Source organism: Doryrhamphus excisus, chromosome 23 (assembly GCF_030265055.1).
Source record: "Doryrhamphus excisus isolate RoL2022-K1 chromosome 23, RoL_Dexc_1.0, whole genome shotgun sequence".
NCBI lineage: Eukaryota > Metazoa > Chordata > Actinopteri > Syngnathiformes > Syngnathidae > Doryrhamphus > Doryrhamphus excisus.
In genome coordinates, this window is record NC_080488.1 from 6393120 (window position 1) to 6413443 (window position 20324).

The window sequence follows — 20324 nt, forward strand, 5'->3', positions numbered from 1 at the left end:
TTCATGCTGTCTTCTGTGTTCTCAGACTCACTCTAATTGTGACCCTTAGACGCGAATTGTTTTTAATTTTCATTCAAGTTCTCCTATTACAATTGGCGTACCCCTGGGGTTATGCGTACCCAAATTTGGGAACCTAGGATGTACTGTGCTTCAAACCCTAAACAGGACAATTGCACCTTTTGGGAATTTTGCCCATCAGCGACAATCCTTATATGAGACATGAACACGTCTTTTTTTCTGTGCGTTCTAAAGATATAAAAACAGACAGCTCAGTACTACATGTTTTGCTGTAGTTAAAATGATGGCTTTTGACTGTCTAATGTGTTTTTAAGGTGTTATTTTGTACAGACAGGGTCTGGATCTGGCACCGTTATCAAGAAAGGTTGTGAATTTCATGCTATTTGCTATTTTTTTTTACACTTTTAAAATCAAAATTCCGGAGTAGTGTATGCTGCAGGAATCATTGACTTACTCAGATCACTCTAATCACCTAGTTTGCTTTTCCAAAATTGCTTTTCCAAACAGTGCCAGATTTGCCGTGACAATGTAATACATGTAATACCATATTTTGTTGTATTTTGGTCCATTTACTGCAACTTCCTTCCTGGGTGCATTGATTCGACATAGCAATATTGAAAAGGAATACCAACATATAGCCTTAACTCCAATATGTAGCTTTATTCTTCGGTAGTCACCTGAGGTGTTGTGAGTGCCTAGTGAAGTGAGGCTAGTCACAAGCTGCAAGTAACCAGCTGGAGTGGTGCGGTAAGTTTCAACACCAAGTAAATAACCAATTCCAATGGAGTTTCATAGCTGCTGATCTATGGTTGTAGTCTATTAATAAATGCATTTGTCTGGCAAAAAATATTCAAGTTAATTCTTAGTTCAGGACCTTCCTGGTTGATGAGCAGAGTTCCAGTACTGTTCTTTGGGACATCTTCCAGACAATTTCTTCACAAATAGTTTGAAAATACATAAAACTGTGTCTGACTAATCTCATCTCAGGATTAACAAACTCAAAAGTTTCAGAGTTCAAGAAAATATTATTTGACACTACAACAACAGGTTGGAAAATTGTATGAATAAGAATAAATTACTCACAAACAGGCAATACAAATACAGAGCTAACATTTCAACTTCTGTGGCAATGATCAAAATTACCAAGAAAATTGCCAATGCGACAGACAGCAGAAAGTGGGCAGCTGCAGTATTCATGGATTTGAAAAGAGTTCTCGATACAATTAATCACAATGTCTTATTTACAAAATTAGAAAGGTAGGGAATCACAGGACTAGTGTTGAATTGGGTTCAAAGCTGGGTCGCACAGTTCGATCTTGAATCTGATCCGGAAGTAGAGACCGCACCGTCCGTAGTTTCTGAAAAAAAGAGGTTACTTCAAAACATGTCTCAATGATGATGCATTTTAGTGTTTCTACAGCATCGGTAACATGTAATGTGTTATTTTGCGGCACTAACAGTGTTTAAAACTTGGGTAGATACCGATTGTGGTGGGAAATGTATTTTAGCCACTCTGCTCCCTGTATACACACTATATGTATAATGCTACACAGACAACCGCTTTTCTTCCATTACCTACACAAAATAAACACTGTTACGAAACTGATATATTGCTACTTATTGCTTTCTCTTCTGACTTTTCGACCAAGTAACGTTGGAAAGGTGTTAGGCTTCAGCAACAGCTAGCCCAGCTGCTTACTGGCCCATGTTCACGAAACAGTCCAGTGTGAAATGCCCTTGACTGAATTAAAATATTTTTCTTTTACTAGTAGGGAATTGGGTACTCCAACCACTTGTGCCTGATGCGTCAATAGGAATTGTAAAAAAAAATGTGTCTTTCCCTTACACCCAAATAAACACTTCCTGTGAGCCAATGCTAACAATGTAAAAGCAGAAGGAGAGCTTGGGGGAGGGCAGAAATTGTATCTGGCCAACAATGCACGCCTAGGAACCCCACCCATTTGTGACATCAGTTTTACAACACTCTCTGAAACAGAGTGTTTTGAGCCATCCCAAACTTCTTTCAGAACTCACTTCCAAACACGCAAACCTCATTGTCTGAAACTTTGGCATTGTTTAACACGAGAATAAAATATCGCTTTAAAACCTTTATTTTCCAATACATATTTTTGTGCTAATAACTTTAAACATTAGTAACTTCCATTGATGATCTGCGGCGGTTGTAAATTTGGTGCTCAGTCAAATGCAACAAGAGGAAATAAAACAGCTCAGTGATAAACAGTTCAAACTGCTCCAACCCTCTACTTTGAAATATCATCTGGAGCAGTTCAAAATCAATATTTGGTTGATAACATCAGAAAAGCAAAAAAATAAAATAAAATAAAATACATCTATTCAAATGAGATGTCATTTTCTCCTCCTCAGTGAGCCATTGTGGGCGTAACTTGGCTGGCCAAACAGTTTTCTTCTGTTGAACCAATCAGAGGATGGAAAAGTGCTATCGTAACTGTGGGCCAGCCCAGCTGGCCCTGTGAAGCGAATCAGACATTTGGTGACATCATGGGCAAGCATTTGATTCTGGTATGATCGTTTTCCCTTCTTCACAATGCGTCCGTCACAGCATGTACTAAAGAACACTGCCTCCGCTTTTAGACTTAGACTCACATTAAAATAACCCTTTTCCATTTGTCCCATTCTTCCTTATGAAGTGCTAATCACACACTACGAATGTCATTCTAAATTGCCCTACTTATCTTGCTGTTTCGCCTCCTCTAAAATCAGTTGCAGCCATGTGTCACTGATAGCTTCATTGAGTGTAATGTTGTTTGCATGGATTAGGAGCTGAATGCATTTATTATCTGCCAAGTAATTAAATTTAGCTGGGATTTTCTAGAATGTGAGCTACAGTCCATTTCTGTAAGGCTGCTTTGTGCTTGTTGTTCCAAATTGAAGCATGTTCTGGTTTGATTGGTGATAGACCATGCTTATGCGCATTTGTGCATATTTTATTTTAACACATGCTTTGTCATTTAGCTAATATTGTACTTTAAATGGAATATCACTAATCGGGAACAAGGAAAGAAATGCAGTTTTTAAATGCCTATGCTTACATGAACAACATACACCATAGCATTAAATGTTGTGAATGATTAATTAATTAGACCATACAGTATGTAGTGCATTGTACGGAGTTGTAGGCACGAAAGCCTAAGGTGGGTCTACACCAGGGGTGGGCAAACTACGGCCCGGGGGCCACATGCGGCCGGCCAAGTGTTTCAATATGGCCCGCCTGTTTTTTCCAAAGTATTTCATTTAAACTCAACACATAACCTGGCATCGTGGCTTGGGCCAACTTTTTGATGGTTGAGGTAGCTGCTTTATCAATTTCGTTATTTGATGTGGTCTGTTGTTTACAAAATGCTCCTGGAAAAAGAAAAACACAAGCACAAAAATAAAAATAAAAATAATGACAATAATAATAATAAGAAGAAGAATGTTGTTAATAATAATAATATTACTATTATTATATTCATATTGTTGTTAATAATATTAATATAATAATAGTCGTAATATTATTGTTATTATTATTAACAATAATAATAATAATATAATGATAATAACATTACTAAAGCTAATAATAACAAATCTAATATAATAATATATATATATATAAAATAGTAATAATAAAGACAATAATAATAATAAAAATAATAATACATTTAATTTCCAACACACTTTACATCAAATAAATGATTTCAAAGTGCACATATAGCAGATTGCATGACACTTTTACATGTAAAATATGCGTAAAAATAGGACTGTTGCATGTAAAATACTATATAGTCTGCCCCCCCCCCCCCTGTCAATTTTGTTAAATCAATGCGGCCCGCGAGTCAAAAAGTTTGCCCACCTCTGGTCTACACAATGGACTGTTCACCAGTCACAGTGCTGACACAAAGACAGACTCATGCACACCAACCTGTTAACCAAACACATTTTTGGATCTTTGAAGTGTCAAGACTAACCAGAGAAAAATCACAGAAGTCAACTTCAACCTCTTTTTCCAACAAATGTCCAGGAAATTAAGATTTCTGGTAACTGTACATTACCTGGCATGTAAATTGTCATTGAATTGTCTTTCACTGTATAGTGGTTTTCCACCCCCAAGGCACTCAAAATGCTTTAGCACGTTTACCTACTAATAACCGCAGCATCAGGAGCAACTGCCCAAAAAGTTTCAGTAGCGTTTTAAATAATCAAAATACGCAAGATATTACATGTTATGATCACTGTATGTGTTAATGTATGATCAAATGTGTGACTAACACCTTCTTCCAAAACAAGGAATGCCCCCAAGTATCCTGCAGACACTCCAGGTCAAAACACTGGCTGGTCAAACATCAGCTGGACCTGATCATCGCCTGGCGTAAATCGCGTAACAGCATCTGTAACAGTAGAGCCTCCCACACTGCTGCCTGCGACACTGACCACTCACTGATTGCTTCCAGAGTAAAGCTGAAACCAAAGAAGCATCAACACCAGCAGGACAGCCTACCCAAAGAGGAACGAAGAGTTTGTCAAGAAGCTTGAACAAACCCTGACCATGGAAGGTCAGGAATACAGTGCTGTGGATAGGTGGAACTTTGTCCTTGGTACCATCTATAATGCAGTATAATGAGTGTAAAAATAAAAAGACTGGTTTGAGGCCAACTTTGCAGACATGGAGTCATTATCAACGCAAAGTGTGGGGCCTTAAAACGTTATCCATCTGCAAGGAACCAGCAAACTGCAGGCCGTTGCGCAAACAAATACTGGCTTCAACTGGCAGAGAACATCCAACAGGCCTCAGACAACGGAAACATGTATGATCATGTATGAGGGCATCATGCAGGCAACAGGAAAACTAGTGAAGATGTGCGTGCCTGGCGAGATGGGTCGAACACCAGATACAAAGGACCTGGACTCAGGGCCCACCCGTGAGGAACTCAGCAAAGAACTCAACACACTATGATGTGGTAAAGCTCCAGTTGAAGACGGAATTTTTTCAGAGATCATCAAATGCTGAGTAAGGCAGCTCTGCTCGAGCCACTCCACGATCTCCTCTGTCTATGCTGGACCTAAGGAAATGTGTGATGCCAAGATTGTGACACTATAAAAGAATAATGGTGACCGCAGTGACTGCAACAACTACCGTGGCATCGTCCTGCTCAGCTTCGTGGGGAAGGTCTTTGCTCATGTGTTGCTGCTCCACAGCTGCTCAGCATCATTGCCTCCTTCCATGACGATATGAGGGGCACTGTCAGCTTCAATCTTCAGAACCCTTCACTATCAGGAGTTTTTTCACATTTTTCTCTTCACATTTTTACTTTCTTAGTTCATTCGTTCATTCATTCATTCTCTACCGCTTTTTCCTCACGAGGGTCGCGGGGGTGCTGGAGCCTATCCCAGCTGTCTTTGGGCGAGAGGCGGGGTACACCCTGGACTGGTCGCCAGCCAATCACAGGGCACTTTCTTAGTTTTCTTGTTAAATTTTATTTTTGGAATGATCTGCCGGCCACAATTTGCACCCAGGCCACACCCTGTGACACCAGTATATATTTTTTATTTCACTTTGACTTACAATGGCAGTGTAACTGTAAATATGTTTTTGAAATGGAATGGGATTTTAGTTCCAGGTAAGATGCATATTATTTTAGAGTTTTATCCAAAATCAGATTGTGGGACTGATAGCACACAGAGACAGGATGAAAATTTATGACACAAAAGATATGAGGAGGTTTTGTTTCTTTTCTATCCATGTTAAAGATTAGACATTTTCCACATCAACAATGCAAAATGATTTTCTTCTGCTCTTTGCCAACAATCTTTAGCAGATCTTAGCTCTGTGCTGACAGAATCGTTTGTTTTCTGAATGAAACAAACAAACACTTCAGTCTCCCAAAGTTTGCCGTCTATATCTCAGTAAAGCACCACTTTGCTGTGGGACTCTACATCATATCTATGTGTGGCATGCTGGCTCCATGTCTAAACTTTTGTTGGCTGGGCATCTGTTTGCTTCAACTTGACCCATCCATCCATTTCTTATGCCGCTTATCCTCACTGGGGTCACATGAACTTGATGCATATACATTATATACAATACATAGAGTATACACATACTACACATTCTATATATACGCATACAGTGTATACTGTGTATATATATATAACACACGCTTCAAGTGTTCATGTAGGTGTATGGCTGCCTGTGTGTGCAAGGTTGAAGCATTACGATCTTGTGCAAGATAGAGCAATTTCATCATCGGAATGACCTTTTGACCCTGACACTCGCCTCTCTTCAGACAACTCAACTGAAGCATGATGGGAAGGGGCAAGCACAAAAAGTGTTATTCCTATGATGGTATACTCATCTGCTGTAAGTGGAGTCAAAGATACAGTTTTTCATATGTGATGTTCCAGCATGTTGGCACCCAAGCTTCTCCTTGGCTCTCGTGCTTGATGTGAAGTACACATGTGCTAGTATGTGCTAGCTTTGTGTCTGATGGATGTGAGTGTGATCTGATCACATAATTTTCTAACTATTAAACTGTTGAGTGTATGCAATAATGTTTGGTGCTGCGTCTGTCATGCCCCTTTTTGACTTGGGCCAAATTATCATCAGTGTGACTTTGTGGAAAGCATTGCACTCCGAACATAGATGTACACAACTGCAAATTGGCATTGATGTAGTGACAGGTAAGAGCCAAGTAAGTGTGCACAGATATCCACATGTCAGCTGTCATACTCACAGTCACAGCTTGCTGCGCTTCCATTTTCACTAATATCCATTCCTCCTTGTACTTTTTGGCCACAATTTGTTTGTTGATCTGAAAATTACACAAAGTCAAACCAAAAGCAAATCAGCATATTAAATAGAAATAAAAAGATTAAATAAACTGGATATATCCACTAATACTGTAATTTCCACACAAACCTTTATGTTTGGCAAAACATATGAGGTCCTGAAACCGTTCCCTGAAGGCTTCGCTCTCTACAATGCTGAGGTGCTGGCAGTCCTTTAGGATGAAATTCAACAGAGCCTCATTTAGCATCTTCTTTCTTGAAGCTTGATGGTTAAAATTGAGGTAAAGAGTAATTTAATATAAATGAATTATCAACAAAGCAAATGGGAGTAAGTTGTAGAATGGCTGTATACCTGAGTTTATCCTGGGTGTATCTCGGACTTCATTCTCATGCCTGGCCCAATAACACTTTAACATTGAGGAGGTGAATTTGTTAAAATATTAATATTTAATCTGCAGAAGAATGAATAGTAAACTTTGAAATGAATTTGAATTCAGATCGATTAAGTGGAAACTCTGACGGGAACAGGATGAAGTCACGTGACTTTGTTAAAGCATTGCTCAGTGAGTGTGACGCATGCACTGGCGCATTGGTGGGGAGCCCAGACTAGATTAAGAGTTAGGGCCATGTTCTCCCTTAATGATGAAATGTTCTACTTAAAAACTGCATTTGGTATTCAGCTGTATTGTCATGTATTGGATTGGATTTGTTTGATGATGTGAAACATTTAAGTGTGACAAGCATGCAAAAAATAAGAATCAGGAAGCGGGCAAACACTTTTTCATACCGCCGGATCTATGTAAGGCAGGGAGGAGTGAGATCGTCAGGAGTTTAAAAGTACATTGGCCGCCACGGCAGCGGCTCCTCCAGCAGTGGGCGACGTCCTGCTACGGCTGTTCCCCCCACCTCGGTGGACGGCTTCTCCCAGCCAAACTCTGTGGACGTACAGCACAATAGCATGAATGTCTCTGACCTGACCATTGTGAGCAGCTTCTCCTGCTACATAATAAAAAAATAAATTGCGGAGCCCGTGTGTGTAGTAACATGAACGTCGAGATGTAACATTACATCAGCTATTTGTAAAAATAGTCCCTTTAATAGTCACTTTTGCTAAAAATAAATTAAATCGTTCCACAAATCAAGGCACAAGAAACACAAATGCATTCTTATATAAAATTATAAAAAAAAATTAAATAATAAAAATGTTTTCCATTTCAGTGATGCCTATTTAGTTCAGGTGCGTGCTCCTCACTTCATTGGATCATTGTTGTGTCTCTGTGTGTACATGCTAGTCGTTTTGCCGCATTGCATCATCATTAAAATACGTTTTACCTGCTTTTGGGTCCATTTGCATCTCCGCATCCTGGGGTCGCAACACTACACCGACATCCCGCAACGTGACAACAAACCTGTACTCATTTAAGAGTATAGTTACTTTACATTAACAACAGTGCTTGTCAAATATTTGGACGGGTCCCCCAGAGGGGTGGGGGACTGTCATGAGAGTTTTTCATTTTAATGCAGACCTACCAACAAGTAGAAATTGATAGTAATCTCATGCAATTTGACTCCTAAATGCGCTTGTATGCTCTCCATTTTGCTCGCATTTTCCTGGTTTCAAGTTCAGTCTTTACAGTACAGATCGATGAATAAATACACTGCTCAAAAAAAGGGAACACTAAAGTAACATGTTGTAGATCTGCATGAATGAAATATTTTATTCAATACTTTCCATAGTTGAATGTGCTGACATCAAAATGACACAAAAATGATCAATGAAAATGAAATGTATCAACCCATGGGAGTCTGGATTTAGTTTGGTATTTGAGTTCTACTCAAAATGAAAGTGGAAAAACACACTACAGGCTGATTCAACTTTGATGCTTTAAACAAGTCAAAGTGACACTCAGGAGTGTGTGTGGCCTCCGCATGCCTGCATGACACGACGTGCCTGTATGATGGCATGGTGGCACAGCATCCAGGTATGCCATCCTGGATGGCAATAAGGTTTGCTGTGTCCGTCAATTTAATGTCCAGGGCATGGAGGCGCTACCAGGAGGTGGTAGGCCAGTACATCAGGAGATGGAGGAGGCCATGGAAGGACAAAAACCCAGCAGCAGGACCGCTACCTCTTTCTTTGTGCAAGGAGGAACTGGAGGAGCACTACCGGAGCCCTGCAAAATGAACTCCAGCAGGCCACAAATGTGCATGTGTCTGCTCAAACAGTCAGAAATGGACTCAATGAGGGTCCTCATAGGGCCCGACGTCCACAGGTTGTGTTTACAGCCCAACACTGTGCAGGACGTTTGGCATTTGCCAGAGAACACCAACATTGGCAAATTTGCCACTGGCGCCCTGTGCACTTCACAGTTGAAAGCAGGTCGACACTGAGCACATGTGACAGACAGACGAGTCTGGAGATGCCATGGAGAACATTCTGCTGCCTGTAACATCCTCCAGCATGACCAGTTTGGCAGTGGGGCAGTAATGGTGTTGAGTGGCATTTCTTTGGATTTCTTTGGCAGAGGTAGCCTGACTGCCATTAGGTGACATCCTCAGACCCCTTGTGAGACCATATGCTGGTGTGGTTGGGCCTGGGTTCCTCCTAATGCCAGACGATTCTCGACCTCTTATGGCTGGATTGTGTCAGCAGTTCCTGCAACAGTTCCCCAGGCCTTAATCCAATTGAGCATATCTGGGACATCATGTCTCGCTCCATCCACCAACGCCAGGTTGCACCACAGACTATCCAGGAGTTGGTGGATGCTTTAGTCCATGTCTGGGAGGAGATCCCTCGGGAGAACATCCGCCGCCTCATCAGGAGCATGCCTAGGCGTTGTAGGGACGTCATCCAGGCACGTGGACGCCACACACACAACTGAGCATCATTTTAATTAGTTTAAAGGATCAAAGTTGGATCCAACATCAAAAGTTGGATCAGCCTGTAGTGTGTTTTTCAACTTTCATTTTAAGTATAACTCCAAATCCAGACCTCCATGAGGTACATGTGATACATTTGATTTCCATTGATCATTTTTGTGTGATTTTGTTGTCAGCAAATTCAACTATGGAAAAAAAGTTTTTCATGAAAACATTTCATTCATTCAGATCTACAACGTGTTTCATTAGTGTTCCCTGTATTTTTTTTTAGCTGTGAATAATCACATTCTCTAGTATGTCAAATCAGGGTGGCGCTAAAAACGTCTGTCCTTTGGCAGGGCATGCCAGAAAGTAATTGAGAAACACTGCTCAATAAAAAATATACAGGTATGTGACACACCATATATATATATATATATGTATATATATATATATATATATATATATATATATATATATATATATATATATATATATATATATATATATATATATATATATATATATATATATATATATATATATATATATATATATATATACTCAATAACTCAATATATATAACTTCTGTCCTCTAGGGGCCCAACAGGGTGGGATAGAGATTGTTTCTCTATGTTCTATGTGTTGTGTCTCTGTGGAGTGCAATATCTGTTGAAGAGAAAAAATGGGCATCCATTTGAATAAAAGAAGTTGGGTTATTGTTATGAACTACTTGTGACACAAATTCTCCCTGTGGATGCAATTATTTTTTTTGCAGAAGATGGGCGACACAGTGATATGATGTAATTAAAAGTGCTGCTTATCACAGGACCTGCACAATGGACAGACATGCAGTACAACTGATGGGGTATTGAGAGGCTTGGCTGATGCAATCACAATTTAGGCTGAGCAGTCTCTAAGGTGAAAGAACAGAATATTCTAATTCTGCCCGTGCTGGTGAATCCAAACACGTGTAGAAGATGGCAGCGATATCAAACACTGTCACACTCACACACAACACCTGGCTATTCAACACCATGAAGTGACCAAATGATGCACTTTAAACTGGGGGTCAAATATACAAATGTAACTTTTGTTGAACTCAGCAGGTAACTTTAAAGGGGACGGATCATATATTCACTGTGAGCCGGACTTCCTTATGAGCGTTCCCGGGTACAAGCTGTAGGCAAAATTTGCTAGGGATATTTAATATTAGCTTTTTTGCCGATAACCGATATGGCAATATTGTCTCAACTCTCAATAAATTTTGGCACAAAAAGTTATGTAGTTGATATTTTGATATGTTGGTGATGCTGACGTACTTACGCTCAGCCCTCAATGTGTGCTCTACGTATATTGTTTTTACAACAGAGCTTCCTGTTTCCCAGCATGCTTTGCTGTACTGTTGTTGTAAATGGCTAATAACTGACATATTTAGAGCTCACATAGTTGTTGGTTATTCTGCATTATTCGTTGGTAGTGTTTTGTTTGCTGGTGTCTACATATTGCCTTGATTTGTGAATTTCTTTAGCACTTTAAGATACCGTGACTAACAATGGAATGTGGAAGTGGTATGTTTTTGGCTTCTGAAGGAGGCGCAACAGCAAATCAGGTGGGGAGCTACAATGCTACAAAGTAGCATTTATAACATGGGTTGCACATACGATCGCGATCAACGTAACGGGCACCCCTGATATACTGTACAATAACACATTTCAAATGTTCATTTGAAATGTATACAGTTACAGTATACAGAGCTGTACAGTATAGTACAGTACAGTACACCACACTAGTTCCAAGAAACGTCACCCCAAGTTTATTGGTCCTTACCTTGTGGAACGGTTCATCAGCCCTCCTGTTTTGCTTCGTCTCCCTTTTTTTCGTGCCACCTTTCCCGCAACTTCATTTTCATGTTTTGTTTTTCTCTCCTAATATTCCAACTTAAAGTAAAGTCTGTTTTTATTTAATATTTCAACTTTATGCAAGTAAAATTATATTACTTTTCCTCATAATATTGCAAAAGTATTCTTGTAAAATTATGACTTTTTCTCTTAATTTATTCTTTATTCTTAATTTTTTTCCCCCCATTTTAGCAGTTGTTGTTTTTTTTTTTTTTTAGTTTTCTCGTACAATGTGGGGCAGGCAGGCAAAAAAAACACCCCCTGGGTTGCACTGGACATTGTGACATTTAAAATAGCTGAAAAACAGGATAATACGGACCTTTAATATATTTCAGATATTTTGGTGTTTTGGTGTATGTTTTTTCATGTTTGTGTACCTCACCTCTCACCCAAAGTCAGCTGGGACAAGTTAAAATAGTAGAAAATGAATGAACCTTAATGTAATGGTCAACATTACTGTATGAGACATTAAATACAATGTGAAGTGTGAATACTCCGCATGAGTTTACCTATTGTTTTTTTTCTCTTAAACTAGTAAGATTCATAATTTGCTTCTTTCATATTCTTTTGAAATTCTGCATTGTACAATTTTGTTTAGTCTCACCATTGCTTATATATGTCATCATACTTCTAAAAACACTTTGGGCCCATTATTTGTTATGAACACTGCTATGACCATATTTGAGTGCATCATTGATGCAACACAAAGCAACTATCATGCAATATGAAGAAAATTCCTCACCCAAGGGTACTTCTTTGAGCATGTTCTGTGTGCCAGGTCTTCACTGACAAAGTAATGAAGAAAGGCCAGTTCTGCTTTAATTTCTATTACTATAATTACTGTACATGCACAAAAAAAACTAATTTAAAAACTGCTTTTGAAAAACCCATGTTAAATACTTCATCCTCTTTTAGACTTTTTAAAAGAAGAAGGTTGTCAAACTGGCATTCTTTGCATGGTTATTCTGTTTGACAAAGGAGGTCCAAATACAATTGATGCAATTGATCAACAATGTGATCCTCACGGGGCTCCGAATTACACTCAGAACAAAAGCCAGGGTAGGTCAGAACAGAGGACCAGATGAAATGGATGCTTCAACAAAGCAACAACTTACCTACAGAAAAATGGGGTGGATGTAGTACAAGGACAGTAGAATGGAATACGACAGGGTAGATGGGCAATAGAATTACATTTTAACTCATCCACTGCCAAAGAAGTAACTGTAGCCATGTTTACACGGACCCAAATATTCCAATTGCATTCTGTTTATTTGCTCAAACAAATAAACAGAGCAGGCCCGGGACAGAAGAGGCCCGGACCCACTACCCCATGGAGGCGACAGAGATGGAAAACTCAGCGCCAGACCTTCGCAGAGCCCACCCCATCTATGTAGCTATATACACACACACACACACACACACATATACTATACATATATATATACACATATACACATACACATACACATACACACACACCCAGGGTCCCAGACCCACAACCAGGCACAGAGCCCAGGGAGACACGGACCGCCAACGGATAGCACCCTAGACCACCCTCAACCACAGCGCCGGGGCTCACGCAGGCGAGCAGCAAGGCATCCCACTGCGGCGGCTGGCACCCGCCGGGCAGCTCACCCCTGGAGGGGAAGTGCCTCAGCTCCAAGCCACGGGGAGGCCAAGCACCAGAGCCGAGGAGTCAAGACCAGCGCTAGGCCACCAACGGATCTCACCCTCCACCGGGAACCCAGCCAGAACCAGCAGCGCACCACCCACGAACCATCCCCGATGAGCCCTCTGATAGACCGGGGACGGGCAAAGACAAGGAAAGCTATGCAGCACCCAAACGCCCGGGAGAGCATCGCCCACCCAGCAGGCCCGACTCCAAGGCGCTTAACTATTCTGTTTGATTACAGCGACATTTGTAGACCAGAGATTGGAAAATTCCTTTCCATGTATACCAGTGTTTTCAGAAAAGACATTCAGAAAGAGGAAAAACTCCTCATGTAAATTTGGCTTTTGAATGAGACTAACAAGACTAACAAAGTATATCAATGTCAATAATGGAGTTACTTTGCAATCAAAATCTTTTTTCCTGTGTTCTTGTTGTTTCATAGAAGTAAACATCTCTTCAGGTGTTTGAGGTGTCACTAAAACAAAAAAAATATGGACGTTAGTCATCGTTATGCTTGAATTTGCTTCTCTGTAGTAAAAGTTCATTTGCTCTGTTTTTTTGGGCAAAATCAAGTGAAACCACATGATTTTCTACTGCCAATTTATAAAGACCCAAAAAGGCTACAAATAAACGTCTATGTTCTGATGAAAGAAGAGAGTCTAAAAAACATATGTCAAAGTCAATTATATATGGCCCCCTCGATGATATTTAATTACTATTAGAACCGGCCCACAAGCCACAGCCGGCCGCGCACGCACCAACACTACATTCCCCACAATGCAACTGTAGCCCACAAAGTCGATGCAGCGCACACAAGCGGCTTCATTATGCATCAGCTCATCACCTCAAAAATGTCCAAGCATAAGGTTGATGCTGAAAACAGAGGTTTCAAGCCAGGTGGGAGGCAGAGTACATGTTCACAGCAGTAAAGGGCAAACCTGTGTGTCTCCTGTGTGGAGAAAGTCTGGCTGTGATGAAAGAATATAATCTTAGGAGGCACTATCAAACATCTCAGAAAGACAAAGACAAGAATATGGACACGGAACAAAGACAACTCTTCGCAAACGTGAGCCTGAACAGAAACATTGTTGCTGATCGTGTAGACCAGCTTTCCCCCAACATAAAAGAACAGCTTGTGAGTAAGGGAAAATATTTAATCGCATATCCTCTTGCTGTGGATGAGAGCACGGACACATCTGACATTTCCCTGCTGTCAATTTTCGTCTGTGGAATAGACTCCAGCCTGAGCATAACAGAAGAGTTGTGGCATTATGTCTTATGCATGGCACAACTATAGCACAAAATCTGTGTGAAGAGGTACCCAGATGTGTAAATGAGATGGGGCTGCCTTGGGAAAAACTTGGGGGATTAACCAAAGACGGAGCACCTGCAATGTGTAGGCCCAGAAAGTGGATTGGTGGCAAGGATGCATGAGAGGATGCAAGAGGAAAACGTCACAGATGAGTTGACATATTATCAGGGCATCATACACCAGGAGTCGTTGTGTGGCAAAGCCTTGAAAATGGGAACATGTATTGAGCACTATAACGGCAGCAGTTAACTTCATCAGAGCCAAAGGTTCGAATCACCGCCAGTTCAAGGCATTTCTGGACGAGTTAGATACAGAGCATGGTGCCTTGTCGTATCACACAGAGGTGCGATGGCTAAGCAGGGAAAGGTGCTGCAAAGATGTTTCGAGCTGCATGACGAGATCTGTCTGTTCATGGAAAGCGAGGGGAAAGACATAACAGCGCTCCGAGATGAAACTTTCCTGTGTGAAATGGCGTTTCTCTGCGACATTATGAGTCATCTGAATGTGATGAATCTGCAGCTGCAGGGACGGGGGCGTATCATCTCTGATATGTACTGTACAGTGAAGGCATTTAAAACCAAGCTGAGTTTGTGGGAGATGCGTAAATAAAACTTAAGCCACTTTTCCAACTGCCACACCATGAAAGAGAAGCGCTCTACTACTGTGTTCCCGAGTGCACAGTTTGCTGATAAACTCAGCATACTTGCCACCGACTTCCGATGCCGATTTGCTGACTTTGAAGCCCAGAAAAAGCACATTTGAACTGCTCAGAAACCCTTTTGCACTGGATGTAGAACGCACATCACCAAATCTGCAAATGGGAGTTGATTGAGCTCCAGTGCAATGACACACTGAAGGCAAAATACGAGAGAGTGGGTGCTGCAGAGTTTGCGCGTTTAATTTCCGATACAATGCTTCAGTTGCGCATCCAAGCTGCTCGGACGTTCTCTATGTTTGGCAGCATATACCTGTGTAAACAACTGTTCAATCTGAAGAAGCTCAACAAAACATCCCACAGGAGCTGTCTGACTGATATTCACCTCCAATCAATCCACAACATTAGGTATACTTGCACAGTAGCAAAAGAAAGGTATCAACCATCCTGCATGTACAGCTGACATAAGTGTGCTAAAATCTTTTCCGTCTGCTTGCTTTGAGTGGTTTGACTGGTGATATAAAGTTACTTGGAAAACTGCTTGAAGGACTGAACGCGGTGCTTTTGAGAAAAATACAATCATAAAGGCAGACAGATTATTTCCCTGTTTGCGTGAATCACCAATTCCACACAGCTAATTAAAAATAATTAAAAAATAAAGTCTCAATGAACACTTACACACGTATAATGAGCAATACAAATATCAACTTCTGATCAATCCATGTCAATTTCACACTTAAAATAATGTGTATTTAAACCCTGCCTATTACTGGTTAAGCTGCTCCCACTTCTGGTTTATGTCCATGACATTCCGAGTATGGCTACAGATCATTCAGATGGGTGAAAAGATACAGATACAGATAATGGTGTACTCGCTCATCCCCAGTTTCAGTGTTTATGTAGTCATAAAAATTCTGTGGGTCTTGAAAGTTCAGCAAAAATGCCCAAAGATCTGCAAGATCTTCTTCAGTTAATCTTCATTATCCATTAGGATGTAGCATCCCTCGTTCTTGCTGAGAAACCCTCACAGTTGAATGAGCTGAAATGACCAAATCAGTTTCGAGTGTTTCAGAGGAGCACCGACTTTGTCCAACAATCGAATTATATCGAGTGCATGGACTGTGAAGCGAGACTTCAGAGAAGTGTGAAAACAAGCGGATTCATGTGTGCATTTAAATCAAGGGTGGGCAAACTTTTTGACTCATTGAGTTACCAAAATTGGCCAGGGGGCCAGGCTATATATTAGACATATGTACACTATTTTACGCTTCTAATTATATAATTATGTTATATGCATAACTATAATGACTATATATATATATATATATATATATATATATATATATATATATATATATATATATATATATATATATATATATATATATATATATATATATGTATATAGTGGTATACAGATTTGCTAATATTTTTATAGCTTTACTTTTTATTTTTTAGCTTTACTTCTAAATAAGTACATACATCCTATGTTGTATGTGGGGTTGGAGAAAGGTCACGTCTGGGCTTACACATAGTGGCTCGACCCTGAGGAAGGTATTTTTAACAGTTGTTGCAATGCAGCAGGAAAACAAAGCAACAGGCCTGCAAGAAGCACAAAACGACAATGATCCAACAAAGGAAGGAGTAGACACCTGAACTCAATAAGTATCACAGAAATCCCAAACAGGTGTGAGAGATGAATGCAAAGTAGGAAACCGCAACAGGGCAAAGCAGGGAGTGAATACAAAAATAAGAGCATCCAAAGAGAAACTGAACCTCAAAAAAGGAACATAAACAAACTGTCACAAAAGAAACCAACACAATTATCTCTGCATACTTGTAGGAGACAAGCATCAGATCCAGGTCTTTTTTGGACTCCTTCCTTCGCGGAGAGACCTCCATCTCTTGCCGCATCCATCCATCCATCCATCCATTTTCGTTACCTCACAAGGGTTGCGGGCCTGCTGGAGCTGTCTTCGGGCGAGAGGAGGGGTACACCCTGGTCTGGTTGCCAATTTCAGCATTCATCCGCTAAAAGAAAGAAAGAAAACTACTAAACATCAAAAAATGAAACATTTTTATATTATTTTTGTCCATCCATCCACTTTCTATGTCGCTTATCCTCACCAGGGTCGTGTGTATGCTGGAGCCTATCCCAGCTGCCTTTGGGTGAGAGGACTGGACTGGTCGCCAGCCAATCGCAGTGCTCATATAGACAATAATTTATTCATACCTATGGACAATTCGGAGTTGCCAATTAACCCAGCATGTTTTTGGAATGGGGGAGGAAACTGGAGAACCAAAGAAAACACATGCACGCATGAGGACAACATTCAAACTCCACACAGAGATGGCCAACGGAGAATCAAACCTGTGTCTTCCCAATCACCTGACTGTGTGGCCTACATGCTAACCATTCGGCCATCATGCGGCCTGTTCTTCTTGTGTCACAGATATTTAGCATCTGGTGACTCCTTGATCAGCCTAGCTTCCAGCTATCGACTGGGTCTGTGCTGTGATAGAGAAATTGATGGGGGAATGCCTACCCAGAACAACACAAGAGTCATGGATGGAGGTGGCTTCTGGGAGAAGTGGAATATTCGTAACGGTCTGGGGGCTATTGAAGGCACAAAGGTGAACATACAGGCACCGGCTCACTCGGGATCCCAGTTCTGTGATTACAAGCATTACAAGCATTCTGTGATTACTTCTCCATTGCTCTAGTGGATGCGGACCATAAATTCAGAGCCATTGAAGTCGGAGACTCTGGGAGGATGGTGGTGTGTTTGTGCCATCAGATCTGGAGAGATGGCTGGAGAACAGAACTTTATGTGCTCCCAAATGCTATTCTGCCTGGTGCTCCTAACGATGGTAGTGGAGTGTGCCTTTGGGATACTCTCGGCAAAATGGAGAATCATGCTTCAAGACATTACCTTACACCTAAACCTTGTGGACTCGCCTGTTGTAGCAGCGTGCACAATTTTTTGCTTCCGCCAAATGATAATATTAGGATGTTGGACGAACATCCAGAGCCAGAGCACGAGCACGGGCCGAGTGTGAGCTTACGACAAGGATTTCAATCTTGCAGAATGCTTCCGACGGCCACACGGGAGCCACAACAGATTCAGTGTGAGCCCTGCGTCAGACTCAGTGGTAGAAACACTCATCGTCAAAAGAAAGTTGACTTTCCACTTGTCTTGGTCTATATATGTATTTCAACAGGAAGGTGAAGTCTTCTCAAAGTATAGACTTTAAAAATGGAGGGGTTTTGCTAGCCATGACTTCCACATGCCACTGCATTTATTTACTGTGTTAACACACTTCCTGTTCCTCACTCGTACCCTGTGATAACGTTCTGTACTGTACCAAATGTTACTGCCCCCCCCCAAAGTTCAGCTATTGTGCCCTTCATTGAGGCGGCAGTTGTAGCTGATACAGTGTTTTCAATTTAAATGTCACCTCTGATAGTGATGTGTTATGCACAAAAGAGACGGTGTTCTGGTGAGCTTTGCATCCCTGTCGAAGTGATTCCCATTGAGTGAGATCCAGCTCCCCGATTATTTTCTCTTTTGCATATAATTCCTTGTTATCCTGGTTATCAATTTCAGACTCAAATGTGATAAGATCATTTCCACAACCTGGGACTTATTTATAAATGTAATGTTTTAATAGGATAGTGTCAGATTCAAACTCCTGTGACACTTGTAAAAACACTTAAATACAGAAATACAGAAGAGACAGACAACAATATTCAAAGTTACTCGCAGCGAGGAGAGTGAAACAACATACCGCCGCTCCACTCTGAATATGCAGTTCACACTCCTCTTTTCAGGGGTCCCTACTACATGGCCGTGGAACTCTATAATAATTCAATAGGTAGAAGATAGAAAAACCTGTTTACAAGCTCTAAAAATGCTTTTCACCATGATGAGAGCGCTGTAGATATTAAATAATAATAATAGATAGATTTTTTTTATTTTTTTTACAAGGTCCTCAAAGCACTTCACAGTGAAGTGAACTCCTTATATATTCACTCCTGGTGGTGGTAACTACATTTGTATCCACCTGGGATAGACTGACACACGTGGCTGCCAATTTTCACCGATGGCCTATTCGACCACCACCAAAAATTCATACTAGGGCTGTCAATATAAGAAAAAATGTCATCCAATTAATCACAGTTTTCAAATTAAGTAATTTAAGTAAGTTTTAGACTTGTTTTTGTTGATTCATAGAACTAAACAACTGTTCAGATGTTTGAGGTGTGACTAAAATAAAAATAAAAAACATGAATGCCACTCACCGTTCTGCTGGAATTTGCTTCTCAGCAGAAAAAGCTCATTTGGACAGTTTTTTTGTTCAAAATTGGGTGTTTTCGCTGAAATCACCATATGTTCTACTGCCGATTTATTAACCAAAAAGGTTAGAAACTGATGAACAAAGAGAGTCTAAAGTTTCTTATGTTATGTAGTACCAAAACTCTATATTCTGTGGGTCTTGAAAGTTCAGCAAGCATGCCCAAAAACTCAGTTTGGGCAGTATGGAGCTCTCTTCTCTTCTTGAAGTATAACATAAGACAAGGGTGACACAAGGTCTGTAAACTAACAAAGATCATAAGGAAAACTACAAGATATGCTCAACAACGTATGGGTAACAGTTGGCAGCAGCTGGGGAGGATTAATAAACAATCTGGCAAGACCACGTGGCTTAAGAAGGCCTGATTAAATATGAAATGAAGGTGTGATGGCCAGATGAGCAAGAGGGCTGTTAAAGGTATGTAAGTTCCTTATTGGCTCAGTAAGTTCTCATGTCCCAGTCACGTACATGGTGCAATTGGCAATCGCATGCAAATGCGAATTTCCCCATGGGGACGAATAAAGTATCGACCTACCTACCAATCTAAAAATGACTTGTGTTGCGTTGGTCACGCTGCCTCCACATTATTTGTTTTTCTTCAGCTGGCCTCTATTTCGCTTCGTATCTAAAGTTACTAGATAAACTTGTCTCGTAACGTACATGAGCTTGTATGTAGGATGGTGTTACGTCAGTCACTTATGCATGAAGGGTAGCATTAGCACTTTTTTCCTTCAAATGTCTTTTTGT

The 20324-nt window shown here is 40.6% G+C and overlaps 1 long non-coding RNA gene across 2 annotated transcripts; it reads right to left on the reverse strand.

Annotated features, from left to right (window-relative positions):
• Positions 1-16: 16 nt before the first annotated feature.
• LOC131110635 (uncharacterized) lies at positions 17-11340 on the reverse strand. 2 transcript variants are annotated; one of them, XR_009120929.1, is made up of 7 exons: positions 11008-11340; positions 8155-8231; positions 7610-7757; positions 7175-7229; positions 6953-7084; positions 6768-6845; positions 17-1376 (listed from the first exon to the last, which is right to left on the reverse strand). It is a non-coding gene; the product is annotated as an uncharacterized LOC131110635 (long non-coding RNA). The 2 variants fall into 2 exon arrangements; XR_009120930.1 differs by lacking the exon at positions 7175-7229 and having other exon boundaries at positions 6953-7034; positions 11008-11336.
• Between the last annotated feature and the right edge of the window lie 8984 nt (positions 11341-20324).